We start from the raw sequence: 25251 nt of genomic DNA on the forward strand, positions 1-25251 counted from the left end.
CTACTTCCCAGGCTTGGTTTCTGGCTTCTTGTTGTTAAATCATTATTTGTGTGCTTGTCCTAACTCCCTTACCTTTCTTTTCCAATCATATATTAAGACCTCAAGTACAGGAACTTTTGTATGAAAAATATGGTAGTTTTTTAAAAGTCCTGTGTCTTCTAATGCAATACCTTATAAATGGTATGTACAGAGTACATATTTGTCAAATGGAATTGAACATTTTTGGTTTTTATAAATGAAAAGCTTGTGACATTCAAATGTGTTTTTTCTTTATGACACATAGCCCTTAGTTTCTGTATGTAAAATGGAAGTAGATATGGAAGTGTGAACAAAGGAAATGTGAGCATAGAACTGTAAATAAACATCTATTTCCATTAAGAACCATTATACATGCCTTGCCCTAACCTTACAATTTAGATACATTATAGTTTAATAACTGTAAGAGCTGCCTCAAGATAGAGATGACTTAGTTAATTAAATTTATAGATTAAAACTTTATTCTTGCTTTATTTTGATAGCTTGTGAACCTGCCTGGCAAATGAGTCAGAAAAAGTTGTAGTTTTCTTTCTTTAAAACAGTCACACACAATACTTTCTAAAAAGTGTGATTGTTTTTATTAAGGTGTAACTATTTTTTTTTAATTTTTTTAATTTTTATTTTGTGGAGATAAGATCTTGCTGTGTTGCCCAGGTTGGTCTCAAACTCCTGGCCTCAAGCAACTTTCCAGTCTCGGCCTCCCAAAGTGCTGGATAACAGGTGTGAGCCACCATACCTTGCTTTTAAGGTGTTATTTAATATAATAATGTGCACAGATCTTAAAGGTTCAGTTTGGTGAGTTTTGACAGTTGTATATATTATGTGTAACCACCATCCCAAATAAGGTACAGAACATTTCTGTCATCCCTATAGTTCCTTGTGCCCCTCCTAGTTACAATACTGTTTAAAAAGGATTTTTTTTTTTTTTTTAGCCAGCTGCAGTGGCTCACACCTGTAATTCCAGCACTTTGGGAGGCCAGGGTGGGTGGATCAGTTGAGATCATGAGTTCAAGACCAACCTGGCCAACATGGCCAAACCCTGTCTCTACTAAAAATACAAAAATTATCCGGGTGTGTTGGCACGCACCTGTAATTCCAGTTACTCAAGAGGCTGAGACATGAGAATCGCTTGAATCTGGGAGGCGGAGGTTGTAGTGAGCCGATATCATGCCACTGTACTCCTGCCTGGGCTACAGAATGAGACTCCGTCTTGATTTGAAAAAAAAAGATTTTTTGATAGCTCTGGGATTGGAAGCAAAATTACCAGAGTACTTACTAGTAGGTACATTATAAACTACACTGTCCCAACTGTGATTAATTTTTTTGTTTCTTATATGTATTTTACTTCAGTTACTAGTTAGTAGTTGGATTTAGTTTTACTGCTAAAGGCACTATATTAAAAATATTAATTATATTATAATTTCTTTTTGATAAACTTTTTTTACTTATTTTATTCCATTTTGTTTATCTATAATGGTAATAAAATTGTTCTTTCCAGTAGAACTTGAAGGATTATGATTATTTTTCTTAGAACTAAGTAAAAAAAAATTCAAGTGGGAAGGATCAGAGAAAAGAGGTGAAAAATCATCTTTTGGTCGGATGCTGTGGCTCATGTCTGTAATCCCAGCACTTTGGGAGGCCGAGGTGGGCGGATCATCTGAGGTCAGGAGGTCCAGACCAGCTTGGCCAACATGGTGAAACTCTGTCTCTACTAATAATACAAAAATTATCTGGGCGTGGTGGAGCACGCCTGTAATCCCAGCTACTCGGGAAGCTGAGGCAGGAGAATTGCTTGAACCTGGGAGGTGGAGGTTGCAGTGAGCCGAGATCTCGCCGTTGCACTCCAGCCTGGGCGACAAGAATGAGACTCCATCTCAAAACAAAACAAAACAAAAAAAACATCTTTTAACCATTTGTATTACTTGTTCATGATTCTAATTTTTTTTTATTTAGGAATGTAGGAGGTTCTAACTCATAATTAAATGGAAACTTTAGGATTACTGAGGATTTTCATTAGCTTTGCTATCCTGTTTCCCATTACTACAGAAAATAGAAAGTTGGATTTTTATGACTGTAACTAAGGGCTGGATGTAACAGCAACTTTCTAGTTGTGAGCACCTGTTTTCCATGAACTCTGTCTGACTCCCTGGCTGGCACGTTCTGTGGTGGAGAGTCCAAGTTTGGGCCACCACTGTGTTGCTTTGTCTTCTGGTCTGAGGCATCTCATCCCCTTGGCCTTGGTCATTGCCGGCCACCTGTATCAGTCAGTCTCTTTCCCTGATATATGGGGAGAGGCTGAAGAATTCAAAGCAGGAGAAAACTATCTTTTAGTTCTCAGGAGTTGATGTAAGAATAAGATGATTCATGTAGACACACAACATAGGACTCATACTAGGCACTCAGAATTGCTGAGTTTTATCATTGTTTTCATCATCAATACTGATATTTGATCAATGACCAATTTCAATTTAATTGAAGTTGACTTCAATTAAAGAAGAAAAGTTTTAAAAAATTGGTATGAGAAAACTTAACTATTTTAACTTCAAAGTAGAATTAATGTCCTTTAAAACAGAGTAATTTAATTACACCTGCAAGGTTCTGTCAGCAGAGGATGCTAGAAGCTGTATTCCAAAACCCAGTGACTGTGTTCCTTAGGGTTTCCAAACTGCTAATGTGCGAAGGTCTTCATTCTTTAAAATGGGCACTAGGGGGCAATAGAAGCTCTTTGGCAAGCATCCAGTTTTTCCCTTTGCCTGTCTACAGTGGAAGGAAAAAAAAAGAATCTTTTATAAATAATGTCTTTACAGACTGGAACAATTGAGTTTGAGATTGAGATTAGTGTTGGACTAATTGCTTTTTTTTCTCTGAAGAATGCAGAAAAATTCTCTCAAATATATTTAAAATTTTATCTTGAGCTTTTTAGATAAGTAACAGAGATTCCTGACTGGGTGCGGTGGCTCACACCTGTAATCCCAGCACTTTGGGAGGCTGAGGTGGGCAGATCATGAGGTCAGGAGATCGAGACCATCCTGGCGAACATGGTGAATCCTCGTCTCTACTAAAAATACAAAAATTAGCTGGGCATGGTGGCGTGTGCCTGTGATCCCAGCTACTTGAGAGGCTGAGGCAGGAGAATCGTTTGAACCAGGGAGGCGGAGGTTGCAGTGAGCTGAGATCGCACCACTGCACTCCAGCCTGGCGACAGAGCGAGACTCTGTCTCAAAAAAAAAAAAAAAAAAATTCCTATGTGGGAATTTTAAGGATAGCTTCCTCATAATTTAATATTGAAGTTTATAAAGTCGAATAAGGTTTATTTCTGTGATCATTAGTCTAATCCAAACTTTTGAAAATATATATCAGATCTTGCCGGGCGCAGTGGCTCACGTCTGTAATTATAGCACTTTGGGAGGCCAAGGCGGATGGATCACCTGAGGTCGGGAGTTCGAGACCAGCCTGACCAACATGGAGAAACCCTGTCTCTACTAAAAATACAAAATTAGCCAGGCATGATAGTGCATGCTTGTAATCCCAGCTATTTGGGAGGCTGAGGCAGGAGAATCGCTTGAACTCAGGAGGCGGAGGTTGCGGTGAGCCTTGATTGTGCATTGCACTCCAGCCTGGGCAACAGGAGCGAAACTCTGTCTCAAAAAAAAAAAAAAAAAAGAAAATATATATCAGATCTTGTCACTTCTCTGCTCCAAACCTCTGGTTTCTTCCTATCACTTCAGGTTCTTTGCCTTGGCCTCTGCAAATCACACTGACTTTATCCCCTTCTACCCCCTGGCTTGCTCACTCCTCTCTAGACACATTGATCTTTCTGGTTTTCTTTGGAGACCCCTATTCTTATTCCCACATGGAAACTTTCTGTTTACTCTTTCTTCCGCATGGAATAATACCCAGAACTTCACATGGCGTCCTTAATTTTGCTTGGATCTGTGCTCAAGTGTTACCTTCTCTGTCCATCTTATATAGGTCCCCCCTGCTCCCCATCCCACCTCTTTTCCTATCACTGCTTTATGGTACTTATCATTATGTGACAGTTTTGTATATTGTCTTTCTTCACATAAGAATGTAAGTTCTGTGAGGACAGTCTTTTTTTTTTTTTTAACTGCTGTAGCCTCAGTGGCTTGACAGATACCTAGCACATAGTAGGTACCCAAGAAATATTAGTTGAATGAATGGAATGGCCATCCTTGGCTGTGGGCATGGCTACTTTCTTCCTAAACGTTTCATTCAATCAAAGTTAGCTTCTGATCTGGTCACAATTATTCTTTTTTTTTTTTTTTTTGAGATAGTTTCCCTCTGTCACCCAGGCTGGAGTGCAACGGGGTGATATCACTGCAAGCCCCACCTCCCAGGCTGAAGCGATTTTCGTGCCTCAGACCCCTGAGTAACTGAGATTACAGGCATGTGCCACCATGCCTGGCTAATTTTTGTAATTTTAGTAGAGTCAGGGTTTTGCCATCTTGGCCAGGCTGGTCTCAAACGCCTCAAGTGATCTGCCAGCCTTGGCCTCCTAAAGTGCTGGGATTACAGGCATGAGCCAACATGCCTAGCCACATGAAAGTAGAAGCTCAGAAGCTAATACTCCACTTACACATTTCTAGGCTAGTCCTCCACAGTTACGTCAAGTGTGCAGTCTTTTTAAAGCTCCTTTTCCAGGTAAGCTTTTGTATCCTCTCAAGGGTTGTTTCTGCCTCTGAGCAGTGGTTTTTATTTTGCTCAACAAATATTTTGTGCATCTGCTATGTGAATGGACACTGCTAGTATGGATCAAAATGAGGATACTTTGAGGAAGATGGACTAAGTTATGCAGATAATCCAAAGCATACTTTAAGTGCAGTGACAAATATGGGGGTACTTTTTATCTGACTTTGATTATCGTCTCTTTACTTACAAGTTTTTTTTTTTTTTTCTTTTTTTGAGACAGGGTCTTGCTCTGTCACTCAGACTAGAGGGCAGTGGCATGCTCACGACTCTCTGCAGCTTTGATCTTCCAGACTCAAGCAATCCTCCCATCTCAGCCTCCCTAGTAGCTGGAACTACAGGTGGGCACCACCATGCCCGGCTAATTTTTCTGTGTTTTGTAGAAATGGGGTTTCCTCATGTTGCCCAGGCTGGTCTCGAACTCCTGGGCTCAGGTGATCTGCCTGTCTTAGCCTCCCAAAGTGCTAGGATTACAGGTATGAGTCACTGCACCCGGCCACCGCCCCCCCCGACGTGTTTTTTTTTTTAAAGAGACAGCGTATTGCTCTGTTGCCCAGCCTGGAGTGCAGTGGCACGATCATAGCTCACTGTGACCTCAAATTCCTGGGCTTAAGTGATTCTCCTGTCTCAGCCTTCTGAGTAGCTGAGACTGCAGGTGTGCACCACCATGCCGAGCTAATTATTTTATTACTTTATTCTTTGTAGAGGTAGAGTCTTGCTATGTTGCCCAGGCTGGTCTTGAGCTCCTTGGCTCAAGTGATCCTCTTGCCTTGGCCTCGCAAAGTCCTGGGATTATAGACATGAACCACTGTGCCCAACACAAGTTATTTTAATGTCCAGGTATTCAGCATTAAGCTCTGGTAAACATCTGTCAATTTAGTGTATATATAGCAAATTGCAAAACTTGCAGATGTAATATATCTGCGCCATTAAGTATGTGGAAATGATGTTAAAGAAGTTCTCCGTTCCACCCAAAGCATTGTAAAGTGAGGAACTGGTTGAACTAGAGCAGTTAGTTCCTGATTGGAAAAGAGAAAATTGACAAGAATGATATATGATTTGAATATCATAGGATTTTGAAAAAATTGAAGAAGTTTCTATAAAATAATACTTGATTCATTCTTTGTGGATTCTAACATTTACTATATTCTGAGATTTGTTATGACTTAAATTTTGAATTATGAATTTTATTTTATTTTATTTTATTCAGGATTAAATAAACCTTGACCTAAAAATTTTAATTTTATTTTAAGATATTTTAGTGTAATCTTTTTATACCCCCTCTTCAGTGAAAATTTGAATCTCCTGTTTTTTTGAGATGAGTCTCGCTCTGTCGCCCAGGCTGGAGTGCAGTAGTGTGATCTCGGCTCACTGCAAGCTCCACCTCCCGGGTTCATGCCATTCTCCTGCCTCAGCCTCCTGAGTAGCTGGGACTACAGGCGCCCGGCACCATGCCTGGCTAATTTTTTCCATTTTTTAGTAGAGACGGGGTTTCACCGTGTTAGCCAGGATGGTAATCTCCTTTTTAATTGACTACTTCTCTTATAATCATGAAAAAAAGTTAGGATGTTCTCCTTTGTATCATTTATCATTTCTTATAGCCATATACCTTCTTCTATATTCACAGAACTCTTATTCAGTTTTCAAAAATCTCTTGGCATATCTAGTACTTTCTAAAAACTTTTTTCCTGTTACCCAAAGGTATTTACTATCATCAGTAATTTTTTTTCTTCTTTTTTTTCCTTTTGAAATGGAGTCTCTTTGTCACTCAGGCTGGAGTGTAGTGGTGTGATCTTGGCTCTGCTCACTGCAACCTCCGCCTTCTGGGTTCAAGCAATTCTCCTGCCTCAGCCTCCTGGGTAGCTGGGATTACAGGCACCTGCCAACTCGCCTGGCTAATATTTGTACTTTTGGTAGAGACGGGGTTTCACCATGTTGGCCAGGCTGATCTCGGACTTCTGGCCTCAAAGGATCTGCCCGCCTTGGCCTCCCAAAGTGCTGGGATTACAGGTGTGAGCCACCATGATGGGCCCAGTAATTTCTGTAAAGTAATGGAATGCTCCTTTTTAAAAATCTTTCACTTTCATTTCTCTTTTCCTATTTTACTTCCTTATGTCTTCCTATATAAGCCCCCACCTCTTTGCTGTTTAACTCATGTTTCATTTTATGTTAAAGCTTTTCTTCTTTTTTTTTTTTGAGACAGAATCTCACTCTGTCTTCCAGGCTGCAGTGCAGTGGTGCAGTCTTGGCTCGCTGCAACTTCCGTCCCTGGGGTTCAAGCGATTCTCCTGCCTCAGCCTCCTGAGTAGCTGGGTTTATAGGCGCCTGCCACCGCGCCCGGCTAATTTTTGTATTTTTAGTAGAGACGGGGTTTCACCATCTTGGCCAGGCTGGTCTTGAACTCCTGACCTCGTGATCCACCTGCCTCAGCCTCCCAAAGTGCTGGGATTACAGGTGTGAGCCACCACGCCCAGCTGCTTTTCTTTTTTTAAGAACTGAATTTAGGCTGGGCATGGTGGCTAACGCCTGTAATCCCAGCACTTTGGGAGGCCAAGGTGGGTGGATCACCTGAAATCAGAAGTTCGAGACCAGCCAGGCCAACATGGTGAAACTCCATCTCTACTAAAAATACAAAAAATTAACCGGGTGCGGTGGCACCTGTAATCCCTGCCACTTGGGAGGCTGAGGCAGGAGAATTGCTTGAACCTGGGAGGTGGAGGTTACAGTGAGCAGCGCCATTGCACTCCAGTCTGGGAGACAGAACGACACTCTGTCTCAAAAACAAAAACTGAATTTAGTGCAATTATATTTTTCACTTTGTTTCTTTCTCTTAGTTTACTATTTATTAAATTTATTTTGGGCTACTTTATTTATTGATCACATTTTTTTTTTGAGATGGGGTCTCACTGTGTTGCCCAGGCCAGTCTTGAATTCAAGTGATCTGCCCCCCTCAGCCTTCCAAAGTGCTGGGATTACAGGTGCGAGCCACTGTGCCTGGCCCATATTTTGTTTTCTACCTTAACAGCTAAAGAAAGTATTCTTGGTCAGCCACAGTGGCTCACATCTCTAATCCCAGTGCTTTGGGAGGCTGAGGTGGGAGGATTACTTGAGGCTGGGAGTTCAAGACCAGCCTGGGCAGCATAGACCCAGTCTCTACAAAATATATTAATAAATAAATAAAAAGAGAAAAAAATAAGTATTCTTAGAAGCAAGAATCAGGTAATTATTTTATGACTCCTCTAAATATTAATGAAGACAGCCAGAGAAACAGACCTATCAATTTGCACTTTAGTAGTATTAACACAGTGTTTGAAAGTAAAATAGTTTCCTTGATCTTTCACCTTTTGTAAACATGTATAAAAGCAGATTTGCCTGTGCCAATCTTGAAAAAGATTTTTTTCTTTTTTCTTTTTTAGACACAGATTCTTGCTCCGTTGCCCAGGCTAGGATATAGTGGTATGATCATAACTCACTGCAACCTCGAACTCCTGGCCTTAAGTGATCTTTCTGCTCTAGCCTCCTGAGCAGCTAGGAACAGAGGTGCATGCCACCGTGCCCAGCTATTTTTTGTAGAGATGGGGTCTTCATATGTTCCTCAAGGCTGTTCCTGAACTCATGGCTTTAAATGATCCTCTCACTTTGGGAGGCTGAGGCGGGTGGATCACATGAGGTCGGGAGTTTGAGACCAGCCTGGCCAACATGGTGAAACCCCGTCTCTACTAAAAATACAAAAAAATTAGCTGAGTGTGCTGGTATGTGCCTGTAGTCCCAGCTACTCTGGAGGCTAAGGCAGGAGAATCACTTGAACCCAGGAGACAGAGGCTGCAGTGAGCCGAGATCACACCACCACTTCAGCCTGGGCAACAGAGTAAGACTCTGTCTCAAAAACAAAAAATAAATAAAAGAATTATGATATGAAATAAGCATATGCACTATAGCACCAACAGTTCAACAGTTAGCAGATCCTTCTTTTGTGCAATTTTCTAAACAATTAAGATGAATTAACTCATACAATCCTCCTACTGCTCCAGTGAAGTGGAGGTACGGTTATCCATCCGCTTCTGAAAGGTGAGGAAACTAGTATTCAGAAGTGCTAAGTTCTCCAAGGCCACGCTGTGGTAAATGGCGGAGTCAGGTTTCAAATTTAGGGAAGCTACTCCAGAATCCATGTGCTTAACCATTATGCCCTACTGCACTACTGGTTGTGACCTGTTCTGCTTCTCAGGGTCATCTCGACTCTCTCCTACATTTGCCTCATGCCCTATCTGTATAAACTGAACAGTCTTTGGTTCTGACTGTTTCATGCATTCCAGAATACTTTTTCTTCTCTCTGGATGCTGATCAATACTTAGTACACCTCTATTCAGTGGCATTCTATGTAAACTGTGACCCTTGTAAGGTACTTTGTGACAGACCTATCTCTTTCATCAAGGAAGACGTTTTTCATTTTTCAGAATTATTTTTCGCTGTGAAAACAGAGCATTTTCTCCTTGTGAAAATCTTCACTGACTCACAAAAATGGTGTTGAATACCTTCTCTTTTGTGCTACCTCTGTATTTGTTATATTCCTCTCTTACATTTTTAGTAACAGAACTGTGGAGATATCAGGGTGAAATGTGTATGAATCTTTATTCTACTTCTAAAAAGATGCTTTGTTTCCCAAATGAATCAATCAACAAATATTCTTTGTAGACAGAAGGCTAAGGATTTGAGGCTTTGAGAAGACGGTTCAGGTTGTTAATTTGTGTGCATGAGAATGGGGTATACATGAGGATGGTGTTGCCACTGACATCCTAGATGAGGGACTTTTTCAGGAATAGGAAAAATGGTGCAACTCAGACCCAGCTCAGCAGGTGAAATTCTCCCTCTCTCGGTGGTTGTAAAAGAAAGTCTTCTCCTTGGGGTGGGAGTGAGAGTGTGGGAGGGAGGAGTTTCATTACAGGGTCCCAGGAAGCCAGGTCGCTACTTCATAGTTCTGTTACAGGCCATCTTTCTCCCTGGCAAGCTCAGCTTCTCTCTTCTTTCATTCCTACCTGGAATGGTTAATACTGAGGGTAAAGGATAAGGATGGATTCTTAATACAAATATTAATAAGTAATAAATGAAAAATACTACTGCAAATGATAGGCTCTTTAGAGATTAGTATCTTATAACAAAATACAAGTATCTGCTTTCTAATTATGTAAGAAACTTCTGAAATGTTAATTTTGTTTAACTTTACCTGAAAACAGTAGTCAAATGTTGTAGAAAACTTTCCTTTTTTCTTTTTTTTTTTTTTTGAGACAGGGTCTCACTGTGTTGCCCAGGCTGGAGTAGTGCAGTGGTGCAATATCGACTTACTGCAATCTCCACTTCCCGGACTCAAGTGATTCTCCAGCCTCAGCCTCCAGAGTAGCTGGGACTACAGGCATGAACCTCTATGCCTGGCTAATTCTTTTGTTTTATTTTTATTTTTTTATTTTTTGAGACAGAGTCTCACTCTGTCACCCAGGCTGGAGTGCACTGATGTGATCTCTACTCCCTGCAACCTCCACCTCCTGGATTCAAGTAATTCTCGTGCCTCAGCCTCCCGAGTAGCTGGGATTACAGGTGCATGCCACCACACCCAGCTAATTTTTGTATTTTTAGTGGAGACAGAGTTTCATCATGTTGGCCAGGCTTGTCTTGAACTCCCGACCTCAAGTGATCCGCCTGCCTCCTCAGCCTCTCAAAGTGTTGGGATTATCGGCGTGAGCCACTGCGCCCAGCCCTCAGCTAAATTTTTTTTGTATTTTTTGTAGAAACGGGGTTTTGCCATGTTGCTCAGGCTGGTCTCGAACTCCTGAACTCAAATCGATCTGCCTGCCTCAGCCTCCCAAACTGCTGGGATTATACATGTGAGCCACTGCACCTGACCAAATGTAGAAAACTTTCTAAAACAAAATGTGGGAATGTTGTGAAAAGTTTTTGATTGCTGCCAAGGCGGTGGAGAGCCATTGAAGGTTTTTGATGAAAAATGACCTATGAAGAATAGTATTGTAGAGAGCAGTGTGGAAAGAAGTGAAGAGGATGGAAGTGAGGGGAGGCCTTCTTACTGACAAGGTAGTGTTCACAGTTCCAGATGTGAATAAATTCAAAGTAAATTATGTCATATAATTCATGGTAACTGACCTGTTTCACTTTTATAATTGACAAAGTTGAGGTTTGGTGTGGTTAAACAACTTACTGAAGGTTACAAGTGGAGTTAATTATAGATTCCTGTCTAGATTCTAGGATTTCTGACTTAGGAAGCAAATAAGAAGGAGAGTTACTGTGGTGGAGAGTTCATGGCCAGTATAATAAACAAAAACATTAAAAAAAAAAAAAGAAAAAGAAAAAAGGGAAGAAAAAGAAAAGAAGAACAAGAGTCGCTAATATAGGATTTCTTCCATGATTTTCAAGTACCATAGTTTCATTGGCACTAATCATTGCTTTTTTAAAATCGTGACAGAATTATAAATTGAAACATTAATTTGATTTGCTGCTGCTTAGGTTGTTTAAATGTTTGTTTTTTTTTTGTCTTTGTCTTTTTTTTTTGAGATGGTGTCTTGCACTGTCTCCTGGACTGGTATGCAGTGGCCCTATCTCGGCTCATTGCAACTTCTGCCTCTTAGGTTCAAGCTATTTGCCTGCCTCAGCCTCCCAGGTAGCTAGGATTATAGGCACCACCACCACACCTGGCTAATTTTTGTGTATTTTTAGTAGAGATGGGGTTTCACTGTTGGTCAGGCTGTTCTCAAACTCCTGACCTTGTGATCTGCCCACCTCGGCCTCCCAAAGTGCTGGGATTACAGGTGTGAACCATCATACCCAGCCTATTCTTGAACTCCCAGTGGCTCATGCCTCTAATCCCAGCACTTTGGGAGGCCAAGGCGGGCAGATCACCTGAGGTCAGGAGTTCAAGACCAGCCTGGCCAACGTGGTGAAATCCTGCCTCTACTAAAAATACAAAAATTAGCTGGGCGAGGTGGTATATGCCTGTAATCCCAGCTACTCGGGAGGCTGAGGCAGGAGAATCGCTTGAACATGAGAAGTGGAGGTTGCAGTGAGCCGAGATCACGCCACTGCATTCCAGCCTTGGTGGCAGAGGGAGACTCCGTCTCAAAAAAAAAAAAAAAAAACCAAAGACAAAAAAAAACTATCTATTTATAAATATATTGCTGCTTGTCTGTTTTTGGAATTAAAGTGTTCTTACTAATGTCTCTGTGTGGTTAGCAGTTCTTAGAATTGCCTAGGTAGCATGCAGTAATACTAAATATAATTATAAAGGCTACTAGATGGATCTTATTGACCAAAAGACATGCCAGATGGAGGCATCAGTACTGCACTTTGCAAGTGACAATTTAGTTTTTTTCCATTTTTTTTTTTTTTTTAAGGGACGGGGTCTTGCTCTGTTGCCCAGGTTGGAATACAGTGGCGTGATCACGGCTCACTGTAGCCTCAAGCTCCCAGGCTCAAGTGATCTTCCCACCTCTGCTTGCTGAGTAGCTGAAACTACAAGTGTGCACCACAATGCCTGGCTAATTTTTTTATTTTCGTTTGTGTAGAGACGGAGTCTTGCTCTGTTGCCCAAGCTGGACTTGGACTCCTGGACTCAAGCAGTCCTTCTGCCTCACCTCTCAAAGTACTGGGATTACAGGCATGAGTCACCATGCCCAACCAACAGCGTAGTTTCAACAGAATATCACTCATCAAATTAACTTTGCGTTGATGTGAATTAACATTTTATTTGTTTTATAGTTATATTTAATTTGTAATTTTTTCCAGCTTTTTGTCAAAAAAGTATTTTTTTATATATGCCTACTGTAAGCTGAACATTGTTCTAGGTACCTAGATACATCAGAGAACAAAACAGACAAAAAAAATCTTGCTTTTATGGAACTTGCATTCTAATAGGGAGAAATAGATAATAAATAAAGGCTGGGTGCGGTGGCTCATGCCTGTAATCCCAGCACTTTGGGAGGCCAAGGTGGGTGGGGCTCACTTGAGCCCAGGAGTTCAAGAATAGCCTGTGCAACATGGCAAAACCCTGTCTCTACAAAAAATAGAAAAATTAGCTGTGCATGGTCATGCAGGCCTGTGGTCCCAGCTACTCAGGCAGCTAAGGTGGAAGGATCATCTAAGTCTGGGGCAGTTGAGACTGCAGTGAGTGAGCCGTGATTGTGCCTCTGCACTCCAGCTTGGGTGACAGAGTGAGACCCTGTCTCAAAAAAACAACAAAAAAGATAAATATAAACAATAGAAATCTGTAAGTGCTATAGGGAAAGGGAACATGTAGAGCAGGATAACATGGATCAGAAGTGCTAATTGGGAGACAGGTTGTAATTTAAAATAGGGTGGTCAAGGTAGGCCTCCTTCAGAAGATGACCTTTGAGAAGACTTGAAAGAGATTAGGAAGTTGGCCATGTAGATATCTGGGAGAACGGTGCAGGCATAAGGAACAGCTAGTGCAAAGGCCCTAAGGCAGTAATGTGCCTGGCACGTTCATGAAAAAAGCTCTTAGGCAACTATGGCTGGAACAGAATGAACAAGAGGGAGAGAAGGAGGAGATGACCGACATCAGAACACTAACAGGAGGACCTGTAGGCAGTTGTAAAGGCTTTTCCTTTTATGCTGTTTTTTTTTCTTTTTTCCCCCTAAGCCTTAGTTTGTCTATAATTATAATGATTTTTGAGTAATGGCATAATTTGAAAGATGTTTTTTAGGAAGAATGGAAATGACTTGATAATCGATTATATCTAAGTGTGGTGAGAGGGACTCATCAAGATTATTAGTTTTGTAGCTGGTAGATAGTGGCATTAGTTGCTGAGATAGAAAGCAGGATGAGCAGAATTTGGAGGCTGAGTGATAGGGAAGATTGTAAATTCAGTTTTGGACAATTAAGTTGAGGTATTTCTGAGACATCCAGGCAAAGCATCCTGATGACTGCTAGAAATATAGGTTTGTTGTTGAGAGACATCTAGCCTGGGATTATAGATTTTAGAGTCATCAGCATATGTATGGCTATTGAAGCTCTGAGAATGAACAAGATGAGCAGAAAGCCTAGGACAGAACCCCGAGGAGCAGATAGAGAAGGAAGATCCTGCACAGGTGGCCAAGAAGGAGGTAGAAGGTAAATCAGGGTAATAAGTGTCATGGAAACCAAAAGGAAGATTGTGTTAGGAAAAAATGTGTGGTCAGTTGTGTCAGAATTAGATGAAGTAAAATGAGAAGCATCTTTATTATATTTAATGACAAAGTGTAATTATTTTAACTTTAAGCAGTAATTCAGATTATATGAGATTACTTCACAGTTTGTTTTTTTGCCAAATCAAAACATCTTTACTGTTTGAGTTGTCTACTTCTATGTAACAAACCACCTTAAACTTAGTGACTTAAAAGAATAGCCATTATAATTTTTCTCATGACTGTGAGTTGATTGGAGGTTAGCTGCTTCTTCTGGTCTTACTTTGAATCTCTCATGTAGCTGCAGTTAGCGTGTATCATGTTCACCATGGCCTTACTTACATAGCTGGTGCCTTGGTGGGACAGCTGGAAGGCTGGCTCCGTTGAAACTTGGGGAAAGCACCTTCCCTCTCTCTAGTCTTTCCAGCAGTGTATCCAGACTTCTTACTTGATGATTTTGCATGGAAGAAGACAACAAGGGTGTGAATATTGAGAGATGTGATTTCTTGAGGCCATTTTTGGAGACTAATTAACATATCCACCTAAAAGTAGTTGCCTTAAAGCCTAAATCTAGGTTCTTTTTTTTTTTTTTTGAGATGGGGTCTCTCTTGCCAGGCTAGAATACAGTCATGGCTCACTGTAGCCTTGACCTTCCAGGCTCAAATGATCCCACCTCAGTCTCCTGAGTAGCTGGGAATACAGGTGTGCACAACCATGCCCAGCTAATTTTTAAATTTTTTTTAGAGATGGGGTTTCGCTGTATTGCCCAGGTTGGTCTCAAACTCATGGGCTCAAGTGATATTCCTGCCTTGGTCTCCGAAAGTGTTAGAATTACAGGCATGAGCCACCACACTCAGCTTTATGTAGATTTTTGAACTCTTTAAAAAGAAACACGTTGGCTGGGCGCGGTGGCTCACCCCTGTAATCCCAGCACTTTGGGAGGCTGAGGCGGGTGGATCACGAGGTCAGGAGATCGAGACCATCTTGGCTAACACGGTGAAACCCTGTCTCTACTAAAAGTACAAAAAATTGGCCGGGCGCGGTGGCGGGTGCCTGTAATCCTAGCTACTCAGGAGGCTGAGGGCAGGAGAATGGCATGAACCCGGGAGGCGGAGCTTGCAGTGAGCAGAGATAGCTCCACTGCAGTCCAGCCTGGGCGAAAGAGCGAGACTCCGTCTCAAAAAAAAAAAATAAATAAAAAAAAAAAAAGAAAAACACGTCATTTCATTGATTCATATACACATGCACACATAGACGTGTATATGTACATGTACACACACATGCATAAACACATGCACACATGCATGCACACATACATTCTCTTTTTATTCCTAATAGGATTCTCAGTATGTAACTGTTCAGGATAAAAGATACATTTCCCAGCTGGGCATGGTGGCTCACACCAGTAATCCATGCACTTGGGGAGGCCGAGGTGGGTGGATCACCTGAGGTCAGGAGTTCGACACCAGCCTGGCCAACGTGATGAAACTCCGTCTCTGCTAAAAATACAAAAAATAGCTGGGTGTGGTGGTGCGCACCTGTAATCCCAGCTACTCAGGAGACAGAGGCAGGAGAGCTACTTGAACCTCGGAGGTGGAGGTTTCAGTGAGCTGAGATCGTGCCACTGCATTCCAGTCTGGGCAACAAGAGTGAAATTCCGTCTCATAAAAGAAAAAGATACATTTCCCAGCTTCTCCTGTTGCTAGGTATGGCTCTGTGGCTTAGTTCTGGACAGTGAAATGTAAGTGCAAGAAAATGGACAACTTTTGAGAGAAAAATTAATGGGAAGAGATGTATCCTCCTTTTTTTTTTTCCCTGCTGTCTGGAAACCACGGCAGCCTTTTGGACCATCACCTAGACTTGTTGAATTTATGAGGGCAACAAGCTGTGGTCCTGATTGTCTTAGACATATGTCAATCCTGACTTTATTTTGGGTTTTTGTTACAGCCAAAACTAATTCTATCAGGCTTTTGTTTTGTTGTTGTTTTTGTTTTTTCATTAAAAAAAGTACCAGTTTTGCTTTTCTGCAGATATCAGCAAAAAAAGTAAAAATTAGTTTTATCGAAGTATAGTTTACACACAGTAAAATGCAACCAATTTATGAGTATAGTTTGTGAAATTTTAAAAATGTAAGCATCTGAGTAATCACTACTACAATCAAGATGTAGAACATTTCCAAAAATGTTTCTTTCAAGCCACCTTGCTGTCAATCCATTTTTCCCTCCATTTACCCCTAATCCCAGGCAAATCTGCTTTCTGTCACTATAGGTTAATTTAGCCCATTCTAGAATTTTATATAAATGGAAACACTGTACAAACTCTTTTGTGTTTGACTTACTTTGCACAGCATAATGCTTTTGAGACTTGCCCATCTTGTCTCATGTGTTAGTGCTTTGTTCATTTTTATTGCTAAGTAGTAGTATGTTTATGAATCTACCATAGATTATTCGTCTTTTGATAGACAAATAGCTTGTTCTCGGTTTTTGGCTATTCTGTATAAAGCTACTATGATCATTCTTGTACAGGTCTTTTTGTAGATATATGTTTTTACTTCTCTTGGAAGCAAAATTGCTAGATCATGTGGTAAGTGTATATTTATAAGAAACCAGCATACTGTTTTTTAGAGTGGTTATTACCATTTTACACTCTCACCTGCAAAATTGGAGAATTCTGCTTCCTCCATATCCTTGCCTACACTTGGTATTGTTGGTAATTTTAATGTTAGCTATTCCAGTAAGTGTGTAGTGCTGTTTAATTGTGGCTTTAGTTTGCATTTCCTTGTTGACTGACATTAAACCTCTTTTCTTGTGATGAGGTCTCACTGTGTTGCCTAGGCTGAACTCAAACTCCTGGGCTCAAGCAATTCCTTCTGCCTTAGGCTCCTGAGTAGCTGGGACTGCAATGTGCATCACTATGCCTGGCTAATGTGTATATCATTTGTGAAGTGTCTGTTCCAATCTTTTGTCCATTTGAAAAATTAGGTTGCTTTTTTATTGAGTTTTAGAGTTTAGAGCTTATTTTTGAGCTTAAATATTTTGGATAGAAGTATTTTGTCACATAAATGTATTGTAAATATCTTTGTCCAGTCCGAGTCTGCCTTTTATTTTCCTGGTCATGTCTTTTGAGGATAGAAATTTTAAATTTTGATAAAATACAAGTTGTCAGTTTTTTTTTCTTTTTGGTGTGTATTTTTTGTATTCTAAGAAATCTTTGTTTACCAATGATTGCAAAATTTTTTTCTATACTTTCTCATTGTTTTATAGGTTTAGTTTTTACATTTATTATCTCTTTCAAGTTAATTTTTATGTATGGTGTAAGGAAAGGATTGGAGTTCCTTTTTTATTTTTTCCAAATTGATTCCCAATTGTTTGAGTATCGTTTATTTAAAAGGTCTCATTTGGATTATCTTGGCATTTTTCTTGAAAACAAATTTATATATGTGTGGGTTAATTTATGATTTATTTCATTGATATGCATGGCCATTCTTACTCTACTATCACAATGTCTCAGTTACTGTAGCTCAGTTACTGTCTTAGTTACTATAGCTCTATATATGAAATCATGTAGTGTACAGTTCTCTGACTTGTTTGTTTTGAAAACTGTTTTGGTTACTCTAAGTCTTCAAATTTACATATACATTTTAGAATTAGCTTGTAAATTTGTACGGAGCTGCCTGCTGAGATTTTGGTTGAGATTGTATTGAATCTGTAGATTAGTTTTGAGAGCCTTACTTTCCTAACAATATTAAGTTTTCCAATCCATAAACATTATATATCTTTCCATTTATTTTAAATTCTCCTTAATTTTTCTCAGTAACATAGTGTTAAGTGTACAGGTCTTGCACATATTTTAAAAAATTATTTCTAAGTTTTAATGTTTTTTGTTATTATCTTAAATGGCGTGAGCCACTGCACCCAGCCTGTTTTAAAGTTTTTATTTGTGAACTTTCCAATGTCCTAACTAATATATCTATTAGAGGTAAACCTAGTTCCAATACACCTTTTTACAAAATATCTTTATTGGGATGTAAAGTCAGAGAAAGGGAGTGATAAGATGAAAGTAAAGTGGTCTACTAATAAGGTAGAAAACAGTGTGACTGAGTGTGATCTGAAGAGAGAACTGTTGTAGTTAAAGATTTGGATATCTTGGTTTGTGGTTTTAGAATCAAAGCAGCACTGGGTGTCAGTTAATTCTAGAATTGGACATGAGGGTAAATGGCTGAATAATGGTAAAGAAAATGAAAGACTAGTGTATTGAATGCGTTTTCCACATTGATTAAAATTGCCCTGTACTAATGAAGTTTTTACTGTTGTAATTAATTAGTACTTTATGTATAGATTTTTTCTTTTCTTTCTTTTTTTTTTTTTTTTTTTGATATGGAGTCTCGCCCTGTTGCCCAGGCTGGAGTGCAGTGGCATGATCTTGGCTCACTGCAACCTCCACTTCCTGGGTTTAAGCGATTCTCCCACCTCAGGCTCCCAAGTAGCTGGGATTACAAGCCTGCGCCACCACACCCAGCTAATCTTTAGTAGCGATGGGGTTTCACCATGTTGGCCAGGCTGGTCTCAAACTCCTGACCTCAAGTGATCCACCTGCCTCGGCCTCCCAACTGCTGGGATTACAGATGCGAGCCGCTGTGCCCAGCCTGTGTATGTATACATTTTTTTTTTCCTTCCATCATCCAGGTTGGAGTGCAGTGGCGCAATCTTGGATGACTGCAACCTCTGCCTCCCGGGTTCAAGCCATCCTCCTGCCTCAACCTCCTGGGTAGCTGGGACTACAGGCTTGTGCCACCATGTCTGGCTAATTTTCGTATTTTTACTAGTGATGGGATTTCAGTATGTTGACTAGGCTTGTCTGGAACTCCTGACCTTAGGTGATCAGGCTGCCTTGGCCTCCCAAAGTGTTGGGATTGCAGGCATGAGCCCCTGCGCCTGGCCATATATATTTTAAGTTCTGACTGTCATTGGATTGCAAGATTCATGAAGGCAGGAACCTTCTTTCTTTATAACCAGAATATCATCAGTGCTAGGCATAATCAGTACTCAATAAATATTTATTGAATAGTTAATTATAAGAGTGATGTCAGGGCTTTGGGTGGAGAGTAACAGAGCTATCTTTATTTCTTCACATCTTAAGTCCTTAAGATCTCTTATATAATTCCTCTTTTTTTTTTCTTTTTTCCATTCCCACTGTATTATGTCAATTCAGGTCCTCTCTGGATTATTGCAAGAATATTTTAATAGGCTTCTCTGTGCTTACACTGGCATTTACCTTCTACTGGTAATTTCCTAGTTCAGCCTCCACACCACAGCCTTGATGATTTTTTAATTATTAATTTTATTGTGCTAAAAACACATAAAATTTACCATCTTAACCATTTTTAAGTGTACAATTCAGTATTGTTACATATATTCACATTATTGTACAATCAATCCCCAGAACTTTTTCATTTTGCTAACTGAAACTCTATATCCATTAAATAATAACTCCCAGTTTCCTCCTGCCCCCAGCCCCTGGCAGCAACCATTCTGCTTTCTATCTGTATTAATCGGACTGCTCTAGCACATATAAGTGGAACCATATAGTATTTGTCTTTTTGTAACTGATGTATTTTACTTAACATAATGTCTTCAAGGTTCATCTGTGTTGTAGCATGTGTCAGAATTTTCTTTCTTTTTAAGACGGAAAAATATTCTGTTTTATGTTTATGTCATGTTTTGTTGATTAATTCATCCATCAGTGGATACTTGGATTGCTTTTCACTTCTTGGTTGTTGTGAATACTACTGTGAACATGGATGTACAAATAGCTCTTTAAGACTCTGCTTTCAGTTCTTTTGGGTATATACCCAGAATTGGAATTGCTGGATCATACAGTAATTATATTTTTAATTTTCTGAGCAACTACCAAGCTGTTTTCCATAGTAGCTATAGCATTTTACATTCCTACCAACATTGCACAAGGATTCCAGTTTCTTTACTTCCTTACCAACACTTGTTATTTTCTGTTTATTTGATAGTAAAAGTTTTTTGATTCTAGTGTGAAGTGATATTTCATTGTGCATTTAATTTGCATTTCCTTATTAGTGATGCTGAGCATCTTTTCATGTGCTTATTGGCCATTTGTTTACCTTCTTTGGAGAAATGCCTATTCAAGTCTTTTGCTTATTTTATTTTTATTTTTGAGTCGTAGTCTCGCTCTGTGGCCCAGGCTGGAGTGCAGTGGCTTGATCTCGGCTCACTGCAACCTCCGCCTCCCGAGTTCAAGTGATTCTCCTGCCTCAGCCTCCTGAGTAGCTGGGACTACAGGTGTGTGCCACCACGCCTGGCTAATTTTTGTATTTTTTTTTTTTTTTTTACTAGAGATGGAGTTTCACTGTGTTAGCCAGGATGGTCTCGATCTCCTGACCTTGTGATCTGCCCACCTCAGCCTCCCAAAGTGCTGAGATTACAGGCATGAGTCACTGCGCCCAGCCTTTGAACCACCGCACCCGGCCTTTGAGCCACCGCACCCGGCCTTTCTGGCTAACTTTTTGTATTTTAGTAGAGACGGAATTTCACCATGTTGGCCAGGATGGTCTTGATCTCCTGACCTCCCTCATGATCTGCCTGCCTTGGCCTCCGAAAGTGCTGGGGTTATAGGCGTGAGCCACCGCGCCCGGCCTTTTGCTCATTTTTAAATGAGGTGGTTTGTTTTTTTCTGTTGTTGAGCTGTAGAAATTAAAAAAATATATAATCTAGATATTAATCCCTTATATATATGATTTGCACAAATTTTCTCCCATTTCTCTGTAGATTGTCTTTTTACTGTATTGATTATTTCTTTTGATGCCCAGAACACCTTGGCGATATTTTAAAATCTCAGATTTTTTTTTGTTGTTGTTGAGACAGTCTCAGTCACCTGGGCTGGAGTGCAGTGGCACGATCTCGGCTCATTGCAACCCTCACCTCCTGGGTTCAAGCAATATATGTGCCTCAGCCTCCCGAGTAGTTAGAATTACAGGCGTGTGCTACCATGCCTGGCTAATTTTTGTATTTTTAGTAGAGATGGGGTTTCACTATGTTGGTCAGGCTGGTCTCAAACTCCTGGCCTCAAGTGATCTGCCTACCTTGGCCTTCCAAAGTACTGGGATTACAGGCGTGAGCCACCGTGCCTGGCCTAAAATCTCAGACTTTATCAATTTACTTTCTATGACTCAGAGCTTAAACTTCTGTTTTTTTAGAATCGTATACAACCTGGTCTGTAACTATCTCTCTGGCTTTTATGTGTATACAGTTGGCCCTTTGAGAGGAATTGGCTCCAGGACTCTCCTGCTGATCCCCAAATGCAAGGATGCTGAAGTCCCTTATATAAAATGGCATAGTGCTGTATATGTATAACACATACACCTTTGCTCTATTTTCTGCCTAGCAATTCAAACTCTAGTGAGGGAAAAATATTTGAAGTTCAGAAAGTGTCAAGATTTATATTATTCTCTCCTGGATGTTCTTCGTATTCATCTAGATAACCTCTATTTTTTGAAAGATACCAGAAGTCTCTTTTCTAACCACCTACTTTCTTAGGCAGAATGGAATTGAGCACTGAACCCTGTGTATACTTCTGTTACAGCAACTGAAACATTTTCATTTGCCCATTTGTTGACCTGTCTTATTTTGCTTTTCTGGACTGACAGTTCTGTGTAAGCAGAGTCTTTGTTAATAGTTCTTTTATCATTAATCTAACCCAGTGTTTGGTATGTAATTAAATAATAAATGTTTGTTAAGTGAATGTTTAGTGAGTAAATGAAGGTATTAGTTCATTCTCACACTGCTATGAAGAAATACACAAGACTGGATAATTTATAAAGGAAAGAGGTTTAATTGACTCACAGTTTCACATTTCTGGGGAGGCCTCAGGACACTTACAATCATGGCAGAAGGCAAAGGAGAAACACCTTCTTCACAGGGTGGCAAGACAGAGTGCGACATGCAAGCAGGGAAAATGTCAAATGCTTATAAAACCATCAGATCTCGTGAGACTCACTCACTCCCAGGAGAACAGCATGGGGAAACTGCCCCCATGATCCAGTTACCTCCACCTGGTCCTGGGAATGTGGAGATTACAATTCAAGATGAGATTTTGGGTGGGTTCACAGCCAAACCATATCAATGAAGAAATGAATTACTGTTAAGTTAGTGTTATTAGATCTCCATAGTTGCACTAGAATAGACTTTAATTCTGGTTGCCTGCACTGGTAACTGTACTTCAGTGATTTCTGCGAGAAAATAGCACTCATTTTCAAGCTTCTTTTTGGCAGTCCTTACTCTCTTCCCCCAGCACCTAGCAACTTTGTAGCAGATCTTTGTTATTGGGTAGAGGTTTTATTATGGCTTATAGTTGTATGTGACCTTAGCCTAGAAGGGTTGTTTCTGATTTGTAAGTCATTTGAAATCTCTGTAAGGATGTTCATCAGATAGAATTGCTCATATTATTTTAGGTATATTTACCATCATTGTTGTTATTGGGGGTAGACCACAGAGCCTGGGAAATAATCCTTTGGTTGGTTTTCAAAATTAAGCCAAAACAAAAAGTGGTATATTTTCCTCTCTTCCATTAGGACTGTAGCTCTTGTTATGAATTCTGGTAATAAATTACTTCATTGAAGTCAAATAGTTTATGATGTTCCTTGGCAGGAAAATCTTGAAAATATTTTACTGTTATAGCAAATTTCACACTAAGCTATGTTTCAAAAAGTCATTAGTAAAAGTTCTGGAAAAAGAACAGTCATCATCAAGTGATATGCTACCAAAAGATGGATTGCTACTATTTTAGATGATTTAGCTGTGCCAATTATATGGGATTTTTATGAGTTATGCCATACATGACTTCCAGTAAAACTTTGATTTTAAATGTAAACATTTATTTAAATGGTTAATTCACTCCTAATATAAATATTAAGTTGTGTGTCCTTGTAATTTTTTTTAAATGTTAGAAATTGTCTATATATAGGCACATTCTGCATTGAAATAAATGAAATAATTTTCATCCTATCTTTTTGGTGACAGTATTTCTATTTGCTGAGTGATGAAAAAGTAGTTATGAAATGAGGTATAAACTATGATAGATTCTTCTGTAAGTAGAACATTTCAAGTATTATCTTGGTTCTTGCAAGAATATTTAGCACTTACAGATGAGTTTTCATTATGTTCAAATGTGGTCAGCTGCAAAGAGAGTAGTGACTCAGATTATTCAGTGTAGGAATAGTCCAGAATTTGACCTTTAAATTGTTTTGGAATTTGTGTTTGAATATTAATATCTCTGAAAGAGGTATCTGCAGCACTTTCCACAGTATAGTAAACAAAACAGTAATGTCTTTGTCTTGAAAAAAACTGCAAATTCCCCAACTGTTTCTTTACAATCTAAAACAAAACTACCTTTATTTCTGTATTGTTGCAATCTTCAATCTGCTTTTAGTTTGGGATATAATAATTTGGTCTTAAAAGGTTTTCAGCTTTTGAAAATCTTAGTTATCTCTTGTCTCTCACTTACCAGGCTGGCCTGATGTGATAGCACCTGCTTTTCTTTATGGATATAATCATTACTCTAAAATTTGAGAGTTAATTAAAAATTACAATCTAGTGTGATGAACAAGGTAGACAGTGGGCCATTTATTCATTTCTAAAACCTCTCTGTATGTGTATGTATGTCTGCCATATGCCAGCTTTTTTGTGCATAAGGGATCCAGAGATGATAAATAGATATAGTCTTTGAGAAGCTTATATTTTGCAGTTTGATAAGGTGGTGGTGGTGGGGGAGATAGGTAAAAAATTACAATGTATTGTCATAAGTTCTGTGATTGAGATAAGGAAATGCCGTAGAAATGCATAGGAGGGTCATTTAACCCAGAGTTGGAAATGTTGAGAAGTGCTTTGAGCAGCTGGTCACATCTGAATTGAGTTTTGAAGGATGAATAAAAATTAGCCAGGTAAAGAGGAAAAGAAGCCTGGAAAAACACTAAGATGATGTGACCAATATAGGAGATAAGCCTTGGAATAAATAGTGGCTATCATTTATTGAGCTCTACCATGTGCCAAACTCTGTTAGGAGTTTGAAACCACTTACTTCACTGTAACCTGTGGGGCAGGTGCTATTATTCATAGTTTGCAAATGAAACTGAGAGTCATAACTTTGCTCAAGTCATCACATGGTTAATTAATGGCATTGCTAGTTTAAAAAACTCTAGCATTTCTGGCTTTTTCTGCAGGCTATTTCCTCCCAGCAAAAGACAGTTTCAAAATGGAGGAGATAAATAGTTACCATGCTGTTGAAAGTTCATGTATGTAGATTAAGTTCTGTAAAGTGTGAAGAGGGATTTATAGTGACTTGTTTGTTCATTTAGAAGTATTTACTGAGAGCCTCTTTATGTGCCAAGAACTGTGCTAAGAATTAGGAATAAAATGATAAATGCCAAAATTGAGGTAGAGGGTGAAAGAAAGTGGGGACACTGAGTGAAGCCATAGTTTGAAAAAGCTGGGTTGCAGAAGAAAAGATAACAATTGAGCGATAAATTTTAGGGGAAGTCAGTAGTCTTTTAGTTTTTATGTTTTTACTATGGTAAGTATTAATACTTTGTTTATATGCTGAAGAGAAAGAGCCATAGCAGGGGAAAGATTGAAGATATAAAAGAAAGAGCTGTTAGGTCGCATGTTTAATTAAGTAGATGGTGAGATGATTCTTGAATTTGTAATAGACATATAATATTAGTAGGATTAGCATGCTCTTGAGTAATGAGACTTGAATAAACAATGAAACCTCTGATTTAAATGATCACTGTAACCTCTTATGTCTGATTTATGCATTCCTCTTTACTGTCCCTCAGTTGTTCTGCCCATACTCCTGTCTATCATAGCATTCATTATACTGAAGTAGAGCCATTGATATCTCCCTGTTAGACCATATGCTTCTTGTGTGGGAGGGATGAGGAGAGACCGTGTCTGCTGCCACCTAACAACTGGTATAATCCCACTTCAGTAAATGCTTATTGAACCAATGAATCAGTGAATGATTTGGAGTTTCTTATTTTTACCATTTTTGAACAATTTTCTTTTTAACTTTGAAGGGTTAAAAGGTATATAGTTACCCTGTGAAGGTTTTGTTGTTTGTTAGAAATTAAGTACTTAACACTTTAAGGTATGCCCCAGAATAGATAAATAGAGAACTTTAAAAATTTCTGATGTTGAAAGGACCTTGTTGGTTATTTTTTAGGAAAATCTGTAATTATTTTTTATACATAGGTTACAATATGCTTAAAAATAATTTTTGATATTAAAGTATGGTAAGCAG

The 25251-nt window shown here is 39.4% G+C and overlaps 1 protein-coding gene across 4 annotated transcripts in view; it reads left to right on the top strand.

Annotated features, from left to right (window-relative positions):
- WDR70 (WD repeat domain 70) overlaps positions 1-25251 on the top strand; it is a 365884-nt gene that overhangs the window by 39285 nt on the left and 301348 nt on the right. The window lies entirely within an intron of this gene.

This window comes from Pongo abelii, chromosome 4, assembly GCF_028885655.2.
Source record: "Pongo abelii isolate AG06213 chromosome 4, NHGRI_mPonAbe1-v2.0_pri, whole genome shotgun sequence".
In the NCBI taxonomy this organism is placed as follows: Eukaryota; Metazoa; Chordata; class Mammalia; order Primates; family Hominidae; genus Pongo; species Pongo abelii.